The 22,398-nt window shown below is 36.5% G+C and overlaps 1 protein-coding gene across 6 annotated transcripts in view; it reads right to left on the reverse strand.

Moving 5' to 3' along the window:
* Positions 1-22,398, reverse strand: part of BBX (BBX high mobility group box domain containing) — a 285,709-nt gene that overhangs the window by 151,105 nt on the left and 112,206 nt on the right. For 4 of the 6 annotated variants that reach the window (XM_058731518.1, XM_058731517.1, XM_058731512.1 and 1 more), the window contains one exon: positions 20,365-20,438. The gene's annotated coding sequence lies outside the window, so the exon portion shown is untranslated. Of the gene's footprint in view, positions 1-3,703; positions 3,822-20,157; positions 20,339-20,364; positions 20,439-22,398 lie in introns of those variants that run through there. The other 2 variants (XM_058731515.1, XM_058731516.1) reach the window with 2 other exon arrangements.

The following is a 22,398-nucleotide window of genomic DNA, read 5'->3' on the forward strand; positions in this document are numbered from 1 at the left end:
TCCCTGCAAGAGCTATGGGAAGTCCGAGTGAAAGTAGTGAGGGGATGAGTTCAGGCCCTCACTTGCCATCTATGGGAAGTTGGGACATCCCTAGCAGAGAAGCCACAGGAGAAAGGAATGGTAAACGCTTCTGCTAGCACCAGATGAATACACACTCACTGCCTCCAAGGAAAGGCCCAAGAGTAAAAATCAACACTGATTCAAAAATGGTAACTGAACTATATGAGAAAAGACATGGGGTTAAGTTGTACAGCAAATAACAAAGGGTAGGACAAACTGCCCTGGACACAGTTTGGGGGTTGAAGGAAGGGGAGGAAGAGCAAGAGTGTGCAGGAGTCTAGGTTGTACACTGAACAATGCCTGGGCAGCCTGGTGAATGAACCTGGGAAGTCAAAGGCATTCAATATACTTTTACAAAGAATGATAAATGTAGTCTTTCTTTAGAACAAATCAACCCTAAATAACAAAGAGAGGAAAGGAAATTTCGACATATGCCCCACCTGCTGTGGTTATGGGAGACAATAACTGCCAGGTTGCTGTGACACAGTCATGGGCCTAAAGCCCAGTAAGGTAGATGGATTCAGGCTTTGGTAGTAGTGCCTAGACATCCAGAGAGAAACTAATTTCCATTTCAATTGAAGAGAGAATACAAAATGCTGGAGTCAAAAGGAATCTTACAGATCACTGGTCTACCATTCTCATTTTTCCAAAAAACCAGAGTGAAACTCAAGGAAAAACAACTACTTATGGTCTAGAAAGCTACCCAAGGGCAGAACTGTTTTCAGTATGCATGATTTTTGCCCACTGCTTTTGGGGAAATTATTATTGCTAAGCAAGGAAAAGGCATTTCAGTGCTTTTCAGGCATTTACACCATTCCTTTCTTCATTCAAGAAATATTTAATGAATAATAAACACTAGGCACTTGGCTAGATCCTGGTACACTCCTGGAAAACCTCAGAAAATGAACGTGGCTGATAGAGCAACCAGTCTGACAACAGGCAAAATATGGAACTCAACCAACTAAAATTACAGACCACTAAGTGCAAAGTATAAGGTTGGAAGAACTATAATATGAAAACAGGAATGGAGTGGAGAAGTATAATCAGATACCAAAAGAACCACTGGCTGAGAAAAACAGAAGTGGATGAGGGACAGAAAAGGGGAAAGAGTGGCCAATACAAGTAGAGCCAAGTCCCTGAGCTTTTGGGACTTTTGCAATGCAGAACCAAACAGGTTAAGTCACTGCAGCTTGCATACAGTCTCTGTGGATCACTCTTTCTCTATCTCAACTCGATTAAGGAAAAAAGAAATCAGTAAAAGACGTGTACGTTTATTTCTCTGCCCCAACTGTCTTCAGAAGTCAAGAACAGCTAACAATTTTCATTTAACGTAAGAGAACACAACACTATTATGATGTGGTTTTCTTGGGAGAATTACTTAGCTAGCAAACACACCCAGCTATTTCAGGGTGTCTGATTCAAGTGGGTTTGAGAGAAGGTACAAGTGGAAAACTGTGACAAATAAAAGCAGCTGCCGCGAAGGATAAAACTAATTAAGAAGGGAGGCTGGTGCCTGGGTGGCTCAGTCAGTTGAGCATATGACTCTTGATTGTGGCTCAGGTCATCATCTCACAGTTTGTGAGATTTGAGTCCCATGTTGGCTCCATGCAGACAGCACAGAGCCTGCTTGGGATTCTCTCTCTCCCTCTCCCTCTGTCCCTCCCCTACTCACATGCACTCTCTCTCTTACCCTCTCAAAATAAATAAATAAACAAAAAAATAAAAAATAAAATGACCATCAAAAGAAAGTGGATAAATAAATTGTATTATTTTCTGACAATGAAATACAACTGTGATCATAAATGAATTACAAGTATAAGCAAGGAGGACTCAAACATGATGCTGGGCGGCAAAAATAGATGTTCCATCAGAAAACAGGATATTGTATTACTGATATAAAATTCAAAAACAAGGAAAACAATGTAGGGGATACGTAAATATGTGAAATAACTGTAAGGAAAAACAAGGAAGTAATAAAGTCAACATTCAGGACTGGGAGGGTAGGGGGAGAGGCGTGATCTTAAAGAGAAGTAATGGAATCCATCCAGGCCAGGAGCAGCTCTGTCTTCTAAGTTGGTAGTAGGTAGTACTCAGCTATTCATGTTAATATTATTGTCTGTATCTTCTCCCAATGTTATAAATATTCCCTGTATATATAGCATTTCTGAATACTATGGGGTTGCTTCTATTTTTAAAAAGTTCTCAGAAATAACACTATATTTAAGAAACTATTTTAGGGGCGCCTGGGTGGCTCAGTCGGTTGAGCGTCCGACTTCGGCTCAGGTCACGATCTCACGGTCCGTGAGTTCGAGCCCCGCATCAGGCTCTGGGCTGATGGCTCACAGCCTGGAGCCCACTTCCGATTCTGTGTCTCCCTCTCTCTCTGCCCCTCCCCCGTTCATGCTCTGTCTTTCTCTGTCTCAAAAATAAACATAAACATTAAAAAAAAATTTTTAAAAAAGAAACTATTTTAAAGATGCTTTTTAAGTGTCTGTAAGTAACAAGAACCTAAAATGCATTCAAGAATTTATAAAATTACTTAATTCACACAATAGCTCTGAGATAAATATTTTCATCCTTAGCTTACATATGAGGAAACTGGTATTCAGAGTTATGAAAACTGCCCAACATTACACAGCTAGCAGGGGTGGTATTCAAACCATATCCAATTCTGAAAATCATGGTGTGTCTGTAGGTAAGACTGTCTAAAATATATGGGCAAAAATTAAATTTTAATACAAAAGCAACTTGTTATAAGGGTTTACTGTTTTATTTCATCTTCATGTTTAAAATGCATCCCTAGAAGTGCCTAGGGTGGCTCAGTCGATTAAGGCTCCGATTCTTGATTTCGGCTCAGGTCATGATCCCAGGGTTGTGGGACTAAGCCCGCATCAGGTTCCACACTGAGCATGGAGCCTGTTTAAGATTTTCTCTGTCTCCCCCTCTGCCCCTCTCCCTTACTCACACTCTCTCAAAATAAAAAAAAAATAAAAATAAAAATAAAAAATTAAATGCATCCCTAGATTACATTCTAATGGCATGTACTCATTTTATGTCATAGGGTACCTCTTTATTATTTCATAGTCACAATTTACCCTGAAACTCTATAAATTCTAAAACTGGCAACAGATACCACTTATGTTTATGGAAAGTCTCAACTAGGCTGTACTTCTTTTCATAACTTGAATTTCTCTAAGAAGTTGAAGGCAAGTCAGCTGTTGGTAGGCTATAGCTTAGCACTCTTTATTTTACTACCCTCCCATCAGGGATTCACTCACAGGCAAGCCAACAGGCTGGCCAAGCCTCACAGAAATTACTCACTTCCACCCTCTCTTCCTGTATCTTTCTTCCAATCCTACTTTAAACTCATGCAGGAAACCTGAATAGTACCACCTGGTTTTCTCTACTCCATCAAATCTGGGCCTGTGCAGCACACATACCACACCACTCAGCTATGCAATTATTTGTCAGCTTTTTATTTTGTTGTTTTCATTTGCATGTGTGTCTAGCCTGCAAGGACCACTTAGAAGAGATTACAGATCTATTTTTTCTCAGCTATGCCCTAACTCATTCTTCTTTGCCCAACACATCACCAACTGTGCTCTGTAAACAGTAGTCACTTAGTAAATGCTGATTGACTTACTACGGTAGAACAACTCGCCTCTGGTATTTCTCAATATCCCAGTGAATCCTCCACATCTATAAACATGCTGGAGATGATACCAGGTACTGCTAGAGGCTTGGGGTCTTCCTGAGGGTGCCTGGGACAAGAAAAACACAGAGAGAGACCAAAGACAGTCAGGAGAAACACAGAGAGAGGAAACATGGAAACAAACAGAGCACGGTGTAAGAGGAGTGAAAGAGTCAAGAGTTACAGAGAAGCTAAGCAGCCAGAGACACTCGAGAGACAGGGAGGAAGTCAGCAATCTCACTTTGGATTGGAAACTACATTTTTGGTACTCTACAGTGTGTAATAGGTGCCCTCATGTTACTACATTTATAAGATAATCATTTCAAAGTTATTTCTAAGGTTTTTCTGAGCTTACATCATTATCTATTAAAATTTGTCTTTACAGTCTCATCTTTGGAGACACACATACACAGACACAGACACCTAATCCTCAAAATGACCCAGCTGTAAATAATATATATATTTACTTTTTCCAATTCTCCAACTTAGAAAATGTTTACTCCAGAGGGCTAAAGTGACTTGTTTAAGGTCATAAGCAAGATGACAATTGGAGCCCCAATTCTTCTGATTCCAAAATCCAATGCTTTTTCTGATATCCCACGTTCTCTATTAGAAATGAATCCTGTATAGGAGTGCCTGGGTGGCTCAGTCAGTTAGGCATCTGACTTTTGCTTTCAGCTCAGGTCATGATCTCGCAGTTTCATGAGTTCAAGCCCCATTTCAGGCTCTGTGCTGACAGCATGGAGCTTGCTTGGGATGTTCTCTCGCCCTCTCTTCTCTCTGCCCCTCTCCCGCTTACAATATCTCTATCTCTCTCGAAATAAATAAATAAACTTCAAAAAAAAATAAATCCTGTATAAATCATATAAATCCAAACTACACATTCAAAATAAAATTTTCTTTTGAGACACTGAACTACTCAGTTTACTCACTAGGACACTACACCTCAGTGCTTCATTTATTTTAAAAATCTATCAGAAAAAGTAAGTCAAGATGAAACTATATCAGAATGATAGAAAATTTCAAACAAATTAAGTGAATTAAGTGAATGGCCACTTGATAAAATTTTAACATTTAAAAAAGGAGCTAGAGTTAGTTCATTTCTTTTATAACTTGGTAATTTCAAAGTCTTAATGATTCAACACATTTCAGCTGAAAGATCAAAAAATGCTCCACGTTTCAATGAATTCTTAGATTTAAATACTAGTAAGCTTGCCTCAAACTTATTTTCTCATGTCTCAACTGAAGTCTATACTGCATGCAATTCGATTTCAGTGTACTACAGTAGAAATGATTTAGGGGCATCTGGGTGGCTCAGTTGGTTAAGTGTCCAACTTCGGCTCAGGTTATGATCTCATGGTTTGTGAATTCGAGCCCTGCGTCAGGCTCTGTGCTGACAGCTCAAGGGCCTGGATCCTGCTTTGGACTCTGTGTCTTTCTCTCTTTCTGCCCCTCCTCTACTCACGCTCTCTCTCTCTTTCTCTCTCTCTCAAAAATAAATAAACATTAAAAATGTTTTTTTAATTAAAAAAAGAAATCACTTAATGCATTATTCTTTCCATTACTATTGCTTTAGTATTTTCTCTTGAGGGATACTTATACTCTTCTAAATAATCATTGCTTCTGAAAGCAATGTAATTGCCAGAAAGCTCCTCTGATACAAGGGTATGCATGTTATTGGATTTCACAGCAAGACAAGATAATAAGAATACAAAGAAATTTCTATTTAATTGTGCATCAATATATTTTCCTATGTTCAGCAATTTTTAAACCAGAAATTTTCAAATGAGGCCTAAAATATAGTGCTGCTCTGCCCTCTAGTGACTGGCTAGCTTTTGCTGACTACATGCTTTTATTTATTTTTTAATTTGCTTTCTAAGCAATACTTAGAATTTTTTAATACATATAATGGCTGCTTTTTCATAACATGGACAGTGAATAAAGAGTACTAGTCAACGTTTCAGATACAGCTTGTGCTTTGAACACAATGTAGGAAAGAGACACGATTTATTTTCATAGGGACGATACACCTAAGCATTGCCAACCAAAAAAACACAAAAGCAAAAACCACACATACATTAATATAATCTACTCCAGTCCTTATTCAGATTTTTATGCAATTTATTTAGAAAAGTCAGAAAATTATACTCCTGTCAGAAACTTCACAAATTTCATAACTATAAATCCCAAATTGGTTAATTTCATTATTTGGGAGACTGAGATATCAACGTGAGTAGTACTACATACACCACACATAGATGAACAATTTTCTACTAATTATAATAGGGCAAAAATATGCTGAAGAAAAAACTATACTGAACATCATTTACCCTTCATTGTTCAAGTGGCACTTTAGGATTTTCCTGAATTTCAGTGTTGTCATTAGGAAACTATCACTTTACATGGAAACATTAATCAAGGATCCAGGTAAGACAGAGTTATACAGACTCTGTATTCTCAATTCACCCAAATATTTCAATGAAAGTAGGTATTTTTCCCTCTTAGATTCTCTTGCCGTAAACTGCTTGCAAAGAAATGATGCATTTCTAGAACTGCATTTCTATTCTAATCCCAAACATACTACTTCTACACACCTATGTAAAAAATAAGTATTACATCTGTACACATAAATGTAAAAGGATACCTGAGTATGTGAGAATAATCCCCAGACAGTATGGTGGTGTGCTTAAGACACAAACCCTGCAGCCAGACTGCCAGAGTTTGAATTCCCACTGTGCAACTTATTAGCAGTGTGACCTCAGGCAGATCACTAACCTCTCTGTGTTTCAGTTTCCTTATCTACAAAATGTGAATAGAAGAGACACCTACCAATAGCAATGTTTTATATCTTTTTTTTTTTTTTTTTTTTTTAATTTTTTTTTTCAACGTTTTTTATTTATTTTCAGGACAGAGAGAGACAGAGCATGAACGGGGGAGGGGCAGAGAGAGAGGGAGACACAGAGTCGGAAACAGGCTCCAGGCTCCGAGCCATCAGCCCAGAGCCTGACGCGGGGCTCGAACTCACGGACCGCGAGATCGTGACCTGGCTGAAGTCGGACGCTTAACCGACTGCGCCACCCAGGCGCCCCAGCAATGTTTTATATCTTGATAGGTACTTGGGTTACACAGGTGTATGCATTTATCAAAACTCAGAGAATGTACATTTAAGATTTGTGCACTTCACTAAATGTAAATTTTGTATTAACAAGTTGTAAATGTTGAACTGTATTCAATAATAGGTATGCTGAAGTATTTACGGAGGTGTAGTGATATCTTTAGTTTACTTGCAACTAAGTCAAAAATGAACTGATGATGGATAGGTTACAGATATGTAATAAAATAAGTATAATTAAAATGTTAACAGTCAAATCTAAATGGTGAGTATATGAGTGTATAATGATGTTTGAAAAGTTCATAATAAAATGTTGGAGGAAATAAATCCACCTCTCATAGAGCTGATGTGAAAATTAACATATATACATAATGGCATTAAATACACAGAAAAGTACCTGATAACCAATAATGGCAAATGGCAATATGTTCAAGCAAATGAAAGTGATCTTCTTCCCTACTTGGAGGAAAAGGCTAAGAAAATAATGAGAAGTTGAGCCCCCACACCAGAATGAATTGTTGCCATCAAGGGTGTTACATATAGCTCAACTTTCAAGTAATTCACAACACTGCATGGGCCACGTAGAGAACATGGTCTTGAAAGTCAGAAAATGCTGATTTGAATCTTGGCTCTGTTTTTAATTAGCCAAAAAGCTCAGACAATTTCAAGATTCTAAGCCTCAGTTCCCTCCTACAGAAAATAGGAATAATGATAACTACACATGTCTAGAGTCACTGTGAAGACTAGAAAAACTATATTCTCTCTCTCTCTCTCACACACACACAACAGAAGGAAAAATGCAAATGATGACAAGTGGAGTTTTCATCATTAAATCATTACTAGCAATTAGGGTGAGTCTATTTTCTGCAGATGGAAACAAAAGTGGTTACGTATCAGATTCTAACCTAGAAATTTCATATGCAGGTGGCCTACTACTCTGAAGAGCTTTCGACAGGATCTTTATTAAACCGGTGGGCCTTATTTAAAGCATCACTGTACTTAGTGTAAAAGAAGAGCTGGCAATGACAGGGAATTCATTATTCATCCCTCTGTAATGTCAATTATAATATAAGTCCTACAGGAGAGGCATTTATAAAGTAGTTTGCTGATATTTTAAAGAAAGTCACTTCAGTGCATTTGAGGAAATGATATTAGCACCTGGATAAGTTTTGGCTTGAAATAGTCTAAGGCAACATATTTAAAGGAAATAATATTAAAACTACATTTACAGAAGAGGAGTTCCATACTCCCAGGGAACAGAACTGTAAGTCATTATAGATTACTCCATGAAAACAGTGGCTCAACATACAGTTTCAGCTAAAAAGACAATCAAGAACATGTAAAACAGGGAATACTGGAAACACTATACAAGTGGCTTCTGCTGCCTTGACCAATCTACAAAAACTGCTTTCCCCAAAGGGCTCCTGAATCACCCTAAACCAAACACTGGGGCAGTTAGTGTTCTACATTTTTCAACATTTTTGTTGAAAACTCTTCCCCATCTTCTTTGGTACTATACTCTCTTGCTTTTCCCACCACAGATCTGATTCCTTTTCTTTCCTTTAGACTTCTCTTAACAGAGAATAGGTGGGTGTTTTCCAACGTTCTGTCTTAGCCAGCCATATTTCCTACTTTCACCAATACTCAAAGTTTCAAGCTCTACCTCTCCTAAGCTACATTTATCTTTAGCTTGACTCTCTCCCAAACTCTTACCAATTTATAACTACATCCTATACATAATCCCATGGATATCCTCTCTGCATTTCAAATCCAATCCATTCTATACTGTACCCACCCCCTTCCCCAAATCAGTTTCTACCACCATCTCTCTCCTGGTAGCAGTACTGTCTGAACACCCACGCTTAAATTAAAAACCTATCTCAACACCCCCACTGCTTCCTTCCCTCTTATGATACCCTCTGCAGCCTCAGCACAGGTACTGTCTGTTGCCAAATCCTACGGATTAGTAATTTGGTTCAAGCGACAAGACAGGATGTGTATTCTTTGAGAAACACAGTGAAAGCTGAATTTATAAGCATGAAATACACACAGACACACATACACAAGCTGAATAGTTGGTACCAAGCGTTTGAGAAAATCTTCATTGAAGGAATCCTTAAAACTGAGTATCTATTAATATTTGCCCTGCAAATTGGAAAAAAGACTTATTTGATTTTGTGAGTTGAATACCTCAATTTAACATTTTGAACTACATCCAGACAGGGTATAACCTTCATGTCTCTCACAGTGGTTCCATTTACAACATGCAAACCCTATCAGAAGAACAACTTCTTCTTACCTAGGATTTGCTAAGTAAGTCCCTTAAACCAATCTTTCCAATGCCTACCTCTTTTCCCTTCCAATCCATCCCTTTTAAATATCACCTGCTCAAAATTTTCCAGTGGCCCATTTGCTTTTAAGGAGAAAAAACAGTAAACTTACCCTGACATTCAAGGTTCTCTTACATTTGGCTTTTCTAGGTTTTCCATTTTACCTTTATACACAGCCCATCCCAAATGGCAAAAGGGGTCTATTAGCTTTGTCCAGACTTTAGTATTTTCCCCTGTAGGTAGTCTTACTTAGTTTTTCTACCTGAGATTTAAGACCTTCCTCAATTCTTAAAGAGGTCTGTCTCTCTTTCCTGCTTAGATTTCCCCTATTATCATATTGTAACTCTGACATTGTCTAAAACAATAACTTGCACGTAGTAGTTCCTAAATACTAAATAGTTCCACGTAGCAGTAAATATTTATTAAACAAACAGAGGAACAGAAAATATATTACTTTATCTTTTACACAAAACATTTTTTCCAGTAAAATTACTGAAGACCGTTCAGGCTCTAAAAAGAAACAAACCAGGGCATCTGCGTGGCTCAGTTGATTAAGCGTCTGACTCTTGGGTTTCGGCTCAGGTCATGATCTCACAGTTCATGAGTTTGAGTCCTGTATTGGGCTCTGCGTGGACAGTGTGGAGCCTGCTTGGGATTCTCTCTCTTTCCCCTCTCCCCCTGCTTCTCTCTCTCTCTTTCTCTCTCTCAAAAATAAATATACTTTTAAAAAAATTAAAGAAATAAGACAGAGCTGAAGAATGCAAACATGCTCATAGATGGGCTAGAAAGGTTTAGAATTTTAATATACACTAATAATTGGAAAAGTATATAATAAGTCTATAAAATTCATGGTTTTTATGGTTAGAATGTACACATAATCAACTAGGAAAAGGCAAAATTGCTATAAAAAGACCACAAACACCTAACACATTCATGCTAGCTTACAGAACAGCTTTTAGAAGGAATCAGGTATTTTCACAGATACTAAATTATCTTCAAAACAAGCTTAGATATATCAATTACAGAAATATTCAAAATTAATAAATATGTCAATTATATTCAAAATTAATTAGTATACCTACTGATATTAGTGACAAAGACCAAGTTGTATTACTTCATGCTCATGTGCATGAAAATTATTATGAGGTAAGTACTTTCACAGAGTTAGCACTTTCTGCAAATGTAGAAAAATACTTGCTTCTCTTGGATCAATTAATTGTGAAATGTTAAACCAGTGACCTAAAAATGAAGGGAAATTTTGCTTCTCTAATTTATGAATAAACTAGCAGTTAACTCATGACTGAATTAGGTATTTAAATTTTTTAAATGTTTTTTTAGTTATCAGGTTCAGAGAATCAATTTATGAAATGGCTGTCATACTTTAAAAGCCATTAAGAATTCATAATACATTTCGTTGTCTTGCTAAAATAGTATTTGAAAAAAAAAGTTTATAAAACTTTACTGTAATACTTAAATAATTTATTTCAGGTAATAATTGTTAATACCAAGAATATAAAGTAATAATAATCCTAAAGTAACTACAATCCACTTAATGATAGATGACATCAATATTTTCATATGCTTGAGTTTTGATTAGGTTTTAATAAATTGCAAAAAAAACTGGGGGAAATCTAAAAATCAAATCTCTATCACATATGACTGTGTAGAAAATATTTTAAAGTATCTAACCATATAAAGCACAAACATTATTCTTTCCTAATGATTCAAATCAAGTCCATCCTGTATTCAATAAAGACTTCCAATGGAATAAAGATGCGTATACGATGAAGCTGGACATTTCTTTTATTGTGAATGGAGACAATAAAATGCCTGAAATTCAATTTCAAGGAATGGTTAAGAAGCCAAAAAAGTCAAATTCCACTTTTTACTTACTGTCCATTTTGAGAACAAACACATTTTCTCAACAGTGCCTGTCAAGTTCTGGATTGGCATTGCATCTTCTGGCATTTTTAATCCTCACAACAACCTTATAGATCAGTATTCACTCCATTTCACAGATGAACCTAGGTAACTTTCCCACAACCCAATCACAGTAAAAGCAGAGTCAGGTTAGTCTTGAGTCCATCTGAATCCACAGCCCTCGTTTCTAAGGATCAAGCTACAGCTCAAACAAACAAAAGTGACACATTTAAATCTGTCTTCCATAAGAAAACCTTTAAGGTTTTTGCCTATCCATATTAATCTCCAGGAAGCAATAGTGAGTATTTATGCAGTTGACAATCTAGAAGCAAGAATAAGAATGTGTATAAGCAATATGAAGTAAAACTTCTAGAGTATTTTTTTCTTAGGCACATTATAAATTCTAATGTATGAAATATTTTATTACAATAGAAATAATCCATAAAAAATTCTAGGATTGTGATTAAAACTCATAAAAAGAGACAAAACTGGTACACCTTTACCATCAACAAGATAGATTATAAAAGCCTTATTAGAGAGATTTATTTTATGTTCTCTAAAAAGCGAAACTCTTCAGTGACTACTAAAGGCAACACCTACCATTTTAAGAGAAACAACTAACGTTTCAAACCTGAAAGCTATCATTCCTTTAAAAAGGGTTCACATCACCAAATGAATTGAACGATGAGTCATATGCTTCCTCAAACAGCGAGACAAAACCACTGCTACAGCAAGAGCTTTGTTATTTCACAAGGAGATGGTCTGCGGCTACTGATTTCAAACTTTACCATTGTCTCTTTTACATTATCATGTACCTAATGTGAAGACTTGGGAACTCTAATAATGCTGAAAACACAGTAGGTATTCAAAACTATTTTGAGGGCATGGTTCAGAGTTTCATGTATGTGTCCATCCAGGTGGTGCCTGGATGGACAGAAGGACATACACGACTCTGTGCATGCATGCACCTCACATTTTGTAGGTTTCAGTGTCTCTCTAATCTGGCAATTCTTCATTGGAATTAGTGTGGCAGAACTGAGAATGTTTTAGGACAGTGTTCATCAGATAAACGGTAGCCTTTTATTATTTAAGCCTTCTTTAGAGCCACTTCCTCCCCGTGCAGCTGGCTCTCTCAAGAAACCTGTGCACTGTAAGTGCCTAATGGCAATGTTTAGTGCCTTAAAACATCACCTGAAGTGGACCACTTTGGCCATGAAGAGACACTTGATAATAAATGGTCTTACAGTAAATGTTAAGGAACACTGAAATAGTTACATGATTTAGCTGCTTTTTAAGAATAGTAATGGCAGAGGCAGAACAACTGCAAACTAAACTAAGCAAATTGTACAAGTCTATATAAAACCAAGACACAACATTCTTATCCATCATCTTCACAGATTAATTCAAATACAGAAATGCCCTAAAGATAAACACCACCACTGCCCTCCCCCCACCCTGCAAGAATAAAACACCTAACTGTGGACTTCAGCTTACATTTTTGGTATGTATTAACTGAATCCAGGTACCATACACACAGCATCTCTTCAAGCCCCGTTGAACCAACTTCCCTCCCCTAAATCTCAGACATTCACATGCATTCCACTCGCAGGGCTGCTGATTGACTGTTAGGGAAGTACTTGGCAAAGGTCTTAATAAACCCTTGTTGACTCAATGCATGCTATAAAGGAGTCAATAGGCACCCGGAAACTTTCTGCTGCTCATTTTAAGTTCTTCAGCCCTTTTAACATTTATTGATTATAGGACTAACTGCCAACTGAAAAGCACAGAGAGACTTTTACTTTTGAAGAATGGCTTAATTCTCCCTCAATCCAGACTGGGAAAAATAATTATCTGCAGGTAGACCAGGGGATGCATATTAACACCAAGTTCAATGAATATAGGGTCAACAAAACATGAATTCTGGTAATACTACTTTATCAAATGTTTACTAAACAAAACAACTTCCATATGCCAAACACTGTTTCCAGATTTGGGGGATGCAGCCATGAACAAAAAGACTCCAGTGTAAAACTAAGTTCCTTAGTTTCTTGAAGAGGTTATATGAAGAAACTATATGCATACACTCATACATACTTACTACTTACACTTAAATGTGTACGTACAGAATATCCAGTAAATGCAGTATATATTTTACACTAAAATACACGGAAATTTTGGCAAGTATGTTATGAGAAATTTGGCACCATTAGATCCATTTATTTTCCTGGGAAAACACACTTCTCTATAATAGAGATCAAAGGGAATACCAATGTCAGGATAAAAATACTTAATTTAGGGGTGTCTGGGTGGCTTAGTTGGTTGAGCATCAGCCTCTTGATTTTGGCTCGGGTCATGATCCTAGGATCATGGGGATTCATCCCCACAAGGCATGGAGCCTGCTTGGGATTCTCTCTCTCTCTCTCTCTCTCTCTCTCTCTCTCTCTCTCTCTCTCTCTCTCTTTCCCCCTCCCTCTGCCCCTCTTTTCCCCACCTTCTCTCTCTAAAACAAACAAAAATTAAATTAAAAAAATAAAAATTTAATTTATTCCTGACATTTCAGGGAAGTATTAATGCATGGAATGAAGTCATGCCTGAATTTATACTGTCCTTAACTAGTAAATACCATAATCAGTAGACTAATTTTATTGTTCAGAAGAAATATTCTACTAAAATGTACTGTATACAAAGCTTTTGAGTTTGAGTCATTCTTGTAAATAGTTTTAGAGTGAAATTGAAATCAAAAGTAGATAAGAATCAAGGGGCACCTGGAAGGTCAGTCAGTTAAGCATCTAAACCTTGATTTCTGCTCATGTCATGATCTCATATTCATGAGATCAAGCCCCAAGTTGGGCTCTGTGCTGACAGTACGGAGCCTACTTGTGATTCTTTCTCTCCTTCTCTTTCTGCCTCTCCCCTGCTTACTTGCACATGTGCCATGTAGTCTCTCATAAACAAACATTTTTTAAAAACTTTAAAAAAATGGGGCACCTGGATGGCTCAGTCAGTTGAATGTCCACTTCGACTCAAGTCATGATCTCACGGTTCATGAGTTTGAGCCCCGCGTCAGGCTCTGTGCTGACAGCTTGAAGCCTGGAACCTGTTTCTGATTCTGTGTGTGTGTGTGTGTGTGTGTGTGTGTGTGTGTGTGTGTCTCCACCCCTCCCCTGCTCACACTCTGTCTCTCTCAAAAACAAACATTAAAAAAAAACAACCTTAATAAAAAGTAAATAAGAGTTAAAATACCTTTCAACCAATTAAACTAACATCCACAAAATTAGACCACTGCTCAATGGCTTATCCTTTAATCTATAAATACACAAGGTGAGATGATAAATTTTATAAATCAATTTAAAATTATTTTTACACGAAGATGTTTAAGTCTCCGAATTTTGTTTCTTTTGATTAAATTTTGTTTTAGATAGGCATCAAATCATCAGAAACTGAAATTATTCAAGAGATACAATAGGTACACTTACAATAATTCAAAGATAAAACTAAGAGACTTAGGTGGAGTCTATATCAATATCCAACAAGTAAATGTACTATTAACCCATAACGAATCTCAAACATCCACCAATTGATTTATCTAATAGAAAAGATACACTACATATAGAAAGAAAGAAGTACTACACAGATGGTCAATGAATTATATTTAGGCTATTATTTGAGAAATCCTAGCAATCATTACCTGACTTATGAGCTGATATCAGAGGAAAGGAGAGAAGAAGAAGGAAAAAAAGGGATAAAAAAGGGAGTGAGGGAGGTAAACAGGTAGATATAACAGGTAGACATAACAGATTTAGGACTTCTTGACTTCTGTTGGCATTACTTTAAATACACAATCTTTTCTTTCCATTTGCCAAAATCTTAAGTATAGCTAACTCTTGATCAATATGTGCGTCCACATATACACAAAATTGTTTTGATAAATACAGTGCAGTACTGGAAATATATTTTCTCTCCCTTATGATTTTCCTAATAACATTTTCTTTTCACTAGCTTGCTTTATTATGGCATATAATAATTTATTAATATATTTATTATTAAATTTTAATAAATTAAAATTTATTATGGCATATAATACATAAAACACACAAAATGTGTGTTAATTGACTTTATGTTACAGGTTAAGTTTCTGGTCAACAGTGGGCTGTTAGTAGGCAAGTTTTTGTGGAGTCAAAAGTTACATGCAGATTTTCAACCTGCAATTGGTTGGCGCTCCTAATAATGGCGTTATTCAAAGGACAACTCTACATGCCATTTCCCTGTCTGAGTTCACAAACAACTCAAAGTAAAAGAACACTGCCTAGAAAAATGTGAATTGGCTTGATTATAGTAAACAGAAATAGGTATAACCCAAAAGAGTAATTGAGTTACTCTTCATACTAATTTTCAAATATATTCTATTCCTATAACCAATGAATACACATGGAAATCAACTTTTCAATGATGTAATTCCTCCATTACACAAATCACTCTGATTTTCAGTTCTTAGACTTGATTCTTTCACTTGTAAGAAACTCATTTTCATGCATGGTGACTTCAAAGTGGAAGAAATATGAATTCAGTGATTCCAAATGTCTCCCACCTCAAAGATACAATGATATTTTTAGAATTTTAAACTGTAATAAGTGAGGTTTTCTTGTTTATAGATTCATAGAAAGTATTTTTTTTAACGTTCACTTCACTTTTCGGTACAAAAAAGTGATTACTTCTGCTATGAATTGACTTAATAGCCCTCAAATTCAGAGGGTAAAGCCCCACATCCTAATGTGACTGTACTTGGAGATAGGCCTGAAAAGTAGGTAAAGGTCAAGTAAGATCATAGAGTAGGACCACTATCCAACAGAACTAGTGTCCTGTTAAGAAGAGGAAGAGACCCCAGAGCTTGCTACTCCACACACACAGAGAAAAGTCCATGTGAGTACACAGCAAGAAGGTGGCCGTCTACAAGCCAGGAAGGGAGACCTCAGCAAAAACAGAATTTGCCTGTATCCTGTTCATGATGGACTTTAGACCACAGAACTGTGAGAAAATAAATCCCTGTTGTTTGACCACCCAGTCTGTGGTATTTTATTATGGCAGCACAAGAAGACTAGATCATCTCTAAAACTAAAGAGCTTACAGTTTTTAGGTAGTTTTTACTGATAATCCAGTCAAATAACTGACAGTTACAATGATGATCCATTTATACAGGCACGTGGGTGGTTCAGTCAACTGAGTGTCCACTCTTGATTTCAGCTCAGGTCATGATCCTAGAGTCGTGGGATGGAGCCCCATGTTAGGCACTGTGCCAAGTGGGGAGCCTACTTAGTATTCTATCTCTCTCTCCTTTACCCCTCTCCCCACCTGCATGCACACACTCTCCCTCTAAATTAAAACGACAAAAAAAAAAAAAAAAAAAAAAAAAAGACAACCCATTTATAAAGTGAAGAATTTGGAACAATTTGAAGAGCAATTTACTCCCTCAAATTATTTTACATGTTTTCCTAAATTAAACAAATGAAACTGTCATTTTAGAGACAGCATGCAGCTTTGACCCATAAGAGGTATCAACTATGGTGTACCTGATTCTGAGAGTAGGAGGGGATAATATCAATAGAGAAGGTCTTGAAGGAGTCTAAATAATTTAACCCTCATTAGAAAATAGTAACAGGAAGCTCTCTCTGCCCTTGGGTGCTGTCCCCATGTTTTAATAAAAATACATTTTTCCACTGAAACAAACAAAAAGAGGAAAATTGTTACATAAAATCTTGATAGAAATGTTGATTCTTTTGAAACCAAACGGCATTTACTCTACATGGTAAAGAAAATTTCATTGGAACTCTCTCCTGTTCTTGTACCTTGCATCAAGATTTCATCAAATGTGATTTAATCCAGACCTTATTACTATTCAGAGCGAAGGGCACATATCTACATTTGGCAGTCACACTGTCCTTAAAACTCCTGTATTTTCAGTGTAAGAAGTGAATTATTAGATCATAGGGTGGGCTAATATTTCTGCAGGATTTACTCTTTCTCTTGCTGTTAAGAATAAAGCCACTCTGGGACACGTGGATGGCTCAGGAGGTTAAGTGTCTGACTCCTGACATCAGTTCAGGTCATGATCTCATGGTCCTGATATCAAGCCCCAGGTCAGGCTCCACACTGATAGCACAGAGCCTGCTTAGGATGCTCTCTTTCTTCCTCTCTCTGCCCCTCCCCCACTCACACACTTGCTCTCTCTCTCTCTCAAAAAAAATGAACTTCAAAAAATAATAGTAATAAAGCCAAAACCACCTTGTACTTTCAGTAGAACTGTAGGAGAATATATAGGTTCTTACACATTAAGGACAATATATTAAAACACCTTGGAGGTATGCTTCTGTGTTTATATATAAATATACACACATTTTACATATACATACACTGTCAGATGTCTGTGAAAGGTATTTTACAGTGCATTCAAGATTCTTAAACTCTGACCACAATTTTCTTTTTTTAACTACCATTTCTTGAGTGCTTCCTATGTGCCAGGTGCTACATCAGGCACTTGACATACTTCTTTTAACTCTCACAGTCCTACAAGGTAGAGATCAATACAAATAAGTCTATTAAATATACTAGAACCCCTTACTCTATGATGGGACAAGTTCCAACGCTTGAAACATCAATAAACTCCTTAGAACTTGTCACAGAGAGGGTACCATAGTTCACTGTATTCTTTTTGGATTAATAAAAATGAAGGGATTCGTGGTCAAATAATTTTACATGTTAAAGAGATTCATTATAAAGAACGAATGGACATTTGGAAGCTTAAAATACTGCATGCACTCTGTCTCTCCAAAAGAGCCATAGGTTCAGATATTACAGGTAAAATATGCACTGTGCATCCCAATCAGCCTTTCCTTGACCATGAGACATGTTCTGGTAATGAAATGAGAGGTAGTGATATGTACCACTTACAACCAACAGTTTTTCACGTTTCCACTATCATTCCTTTTTTTTCTTCCACTTTAAGAGTTATGCATCCCAGGGGCACCTGGGTGGCTCTGTCGGTTAAGTGTCTGACTCTTGATTTCGGCTCATGTCATGATCTCACGGTTCATGAGTTTGAGCCCCACCTTGGGCTCCAGGCTGACAGCACAGAGACTGCTTGGGATTTTCTCATTCTCTCTCTCTCTGCCCCTTCCCTGCTCGTGCTCTCTCTCTCTCAAAATAAATAAATAAACGAAGGAGAAGGAAAAGAAAAGGAAAGAAAAGAAAGAAAGTTCTGTATCCCAGAAAGGTTGCTTCTTTAGGTTTGGTCCAGGGACAAAGAGGACATTGAGCACAGTGGCAGCTGATTCATCAAGAACATGAACAAGAGTGAGAAATAAATTTTTACTGCTATAAACCACTCAGATTTGGGAATTCTTTGGATAATGAAACATAACTTTGCCTAAACTGAATGATACATCATGTTTCCTACATTTATTGGACTCTAGCATCTTTTTGCCATGTAACATCTTCCAGGATCTGCTTCCTAAATTACTCTTGGTTTCACACGGCATCTTTTCTGTTTCTTAGTTAATACTGTATTTAAGATGATCATAAATGTAAGCTAGAAGTATATAGTGTTAGTCATCTTCAATTAGGCTTCTTAAATTTTATCAGCAATTTGAATTTATGTTAGTTTCTTATAGTCAATAAAAAACATTTTATTGAAATTATCTGATTAACATTCAGAAATCACAGATCAGAGGGCTACTTAAGTCAAGACCACCATACTAATGCTGATGAACAATTTAGTTTCCTGAACAGATCAGATAAAGTTTCCAGCTTTACTTTCTAGATATGTATTCATATTTAGCAAATTCAGAATATTGCCACAAATTTAATTTTCTTTAGGCCTCACTATATTCAACTCCCTTCAGGATTAACAATGGAGAAAAACAAATTTAAAATTTCAGTATCAATATTCAAATATCTATAGTCTATTCTGCTGACCCAGTAAAACCAAAATCAACTGTGCACTGAACTGGCAGTCTTAAATCCAGAATCTGTATTTGAAACTTAATTGTGCCTCCAAGGATAGCACAAAAAGGAGGAAAAATGATAACCAAGTCCCAACTTCTCAGTGGCATTTAAGATTTTGCTGGCGTTTAAATATCCAAGTAAATAGACATTCAAGCTAAGGTGTACATGGGTTACTGCATGTACAATCTTAGACAATGACGTTCAGCAGAAGGGCTCAGAAGCCTTACATTTATACCCACGTCATAAAAGCAATATTCAATCATATACTTACTAAAACATGAAGGTAGCCACAGATATTCTAGACAGATTTGAAAAGCTAACAAATCAAAATAATTAAAAACAGGAAAAGATTTAAGATTAATTTTCTATTAATCAGAAAATTAACGAATAAGTTCATAAAATAAACCCTAAAAACTACAACTAAACAATATCTACTAGATTTGTTCGTCTTAATTTACATCAAATTCCTGTCTTTAAAGCATCAGTTCACCACAAAGTGTTCAGACATCAGCAATCACACCTTTGAGTCGCAGAAAGAGACAACTCTATGCATTTAAGTAGCCATTAAGATTAACCTTAAAATACTATTGCCATATCTTAAAACCATTTTAAAAAAAAACTCTTCTCCTCTGAAAGTAACTTATATACAAAAGGACAGAGTTATAGTATCTGTGAGTTTTAGAGTTTGATATAATTTGTCACATATATATTTTACAATCTCAAGTTTTTCTTCACTGTGTGGTTTTCATATTCAAACAGTTTCATAATGCTGCTACACCTGCCTCTATTATTTTTAACAGATTAAAAAAATATTCCATAATGCTCTGATACAAATTCATTTTTCAGTTAAAGCCAAAGGCAGTGCAAACAAAAATAACTTATGGAGACTAGACCCATTTAATACTTATTTAGGTACATAACCTCTACATATTCAGGACTTGAATAAATTGGACGTTCCACCAACAGGTCATTACCGTGGGGAAACTAATCAGAGATTTTGACATAATTTTTTTAAATTCATGATTTTAAAGGAAAATTTAACTTACTTGATGATGGAGATTAAAATGTCACTTTAAGAAAAAGTGATTCACTAAAAAAGACAAAAACCACACAAAGGTATCACCCTTCCCTGATCACTATGGAAGGTGAACGTATCAGATAGGAAAAAGCGGAGACCAGCTTGGACAGCACATAGTTCTTGCCGGCTTCACTGCTTCCAGCTAAGTATGATGCACCTGTGATGCTGCTCTTACCGGTCAAGTCAAGACTTTCCATTGTGATTTGAATGGAACATCAGAATTTCCAGCTTCTGTGATGCAGCAGGATTCTGTGAAAGACCAAAAGCAAATGGTGAGCCGTGAAGGACTTTAAAAAAAGCTGACACTTCTTGTCCTTTAGCAAAATTATACCCCCAAAATGAGTAATGGCCAAACAACCAAAACAGGCATATTAATAAAAATTCCTTTGCTAACACGATTTAGAGAAAGTGGCCTAAAATGTTTATGGTCAATTTTAATTTAACAAAAAAGACAGTCACTAAAATTATTCAACGGAAATTCTGAGATTAAAGTTATAGATAGGCAATAACTTGTCAGGCTTTTGGCTAAAATCAAGTGTAGAATTACACACAAATCCACTGGAAAAACAAGACATTAAACTGACATTCTAACTAGATTCAAGTTATTTTATTTTATTTTTTTTAAATTTTTTTTCAACGTTTTTTTTTTAATTTATTTTTGGGACAGAGAGAGACAGAGCATGAACGGGGAAGGGGCAGAGAGAGAGGGAGACACACAGAATTGGAAACAGGCTCCAGGCTCCGAGCCATCAGCCCAGAGCCTGACGCGGGGCTCGAACTCACGGACCGCGAGATCGTGACCTGGCTGAAGTCGGACGCTTAACCGACTGCGCCACCCAGGCGCCCCAAGATTCAAGTTATTTTAAATGACTGGTCCAATCAAACCGGATAAACTGTGGTTCAGGTATTAATCTTATCATTTTTCTTTTAAATGTTTTAAAGATGAGTGAAGCAACACAGTTTTGTTTTATCTTGTTTTTTTTTTTTTTTTTTTAAGGTGAGGAGTAAGGGGAGACATCCACAGAGAAAAAATATGTTACCAAAAAAATTACTTTCTAGCTAAAAGTGATGAAGTAAACATAGGAAAGAGGATCAAAATCAGCGAAAGGTTGTCCACAAAAACTAAATGGAACATTTGACATTAATAATACTGCAAATATAGACATATAACTAAGTTGTATCACTTTTAAGAATTCAGTTATTTCAGTTTCTTTTTTTTTTTTTCAATGTTTTTTACTTATTTTTGGGACAGAGAGAGACAGAGCATGAACGGGGGAGGGGCAGAGAGAGAGGGAGACACAGAATCGGAAACAGGCTCCAGGCTCCGAGCCATCAGCCCAGAGCCTGACGCGGGGCTCGAACTCACGGACCGCGAGATCGTGACCTGGCTGAAGTCGGACGCCTAACCGACTGCGCCACCCAGGCGCCCCAAGTTATTTCAGTTTCTAGGTGAGATACATTTATTTAGTTGCTAGGATGCTCTAATGGTAATACTAAATTCACATTCAACTAAGACAGAATTTCCTACCCCTTTGCCGGTTGTATTTCTTTACAATCAGCAGGCTACTCCGTACTCTAGAAACTGGATATCATGTACTGGCTTACAGCTCTATCAATATTATTAGTCATTTTGTGACATAACTCAAGCCTTTTACTGAATCAGCCACTATGACATGGAAGCACTTACATTAAATATCAAAAATATGTAATGATTCATCTGAGTAATTCCTATCTAGACTTAAGACAATTCAGTTACCACCCAGTGCTATTGAAGAAAACAGCTGCAAACAACGAACAAAATATTAAATGGTCTCATGTGGCTTCATACAAGTTACTACTCATACACCCATATTTTTTAAAACAAGAGTATGGATGAAATGATAAATCCAGATCTTTGAAGCAAACTACAAAGGACCCATATGAATACTTTCAAATAAAATGACTGTGTTTTTACTAAGTGTACAATTCCAAAAACCAAGTAGTGATGTAGAAGTCTCTTCTTAGCTATCATAAAATAGACAACTGACATTATTAAAAATACTATTTAAAAAAAATTCATTATCTCATATATTTAATCACCTAATTTTTTTCATATAAATCCAAAAGTCAATATAGAAAAGAAACATTAAAATAAACACTGTTAAAGAAAAAAAAGAAAGAAAAGAAAAACACTGTAAAAAATAGGTAAAAATCGTTAATAATTATAAAA

This window comes from Neofelis nebulosa, chromosome 5, assembly GCF_028018385.1.
Source record: "Neofelis nebulosa isolate mNeoNeb1 chromosome 5, mNeoNeb1.pri, whole genome shotgun sequence".
Lineage (NCBI taxonomy): Eukaryota > Metazoa > Chordata > Mammalia > Carnivora > Felidae > Neofelis > Neofelis nebulosa.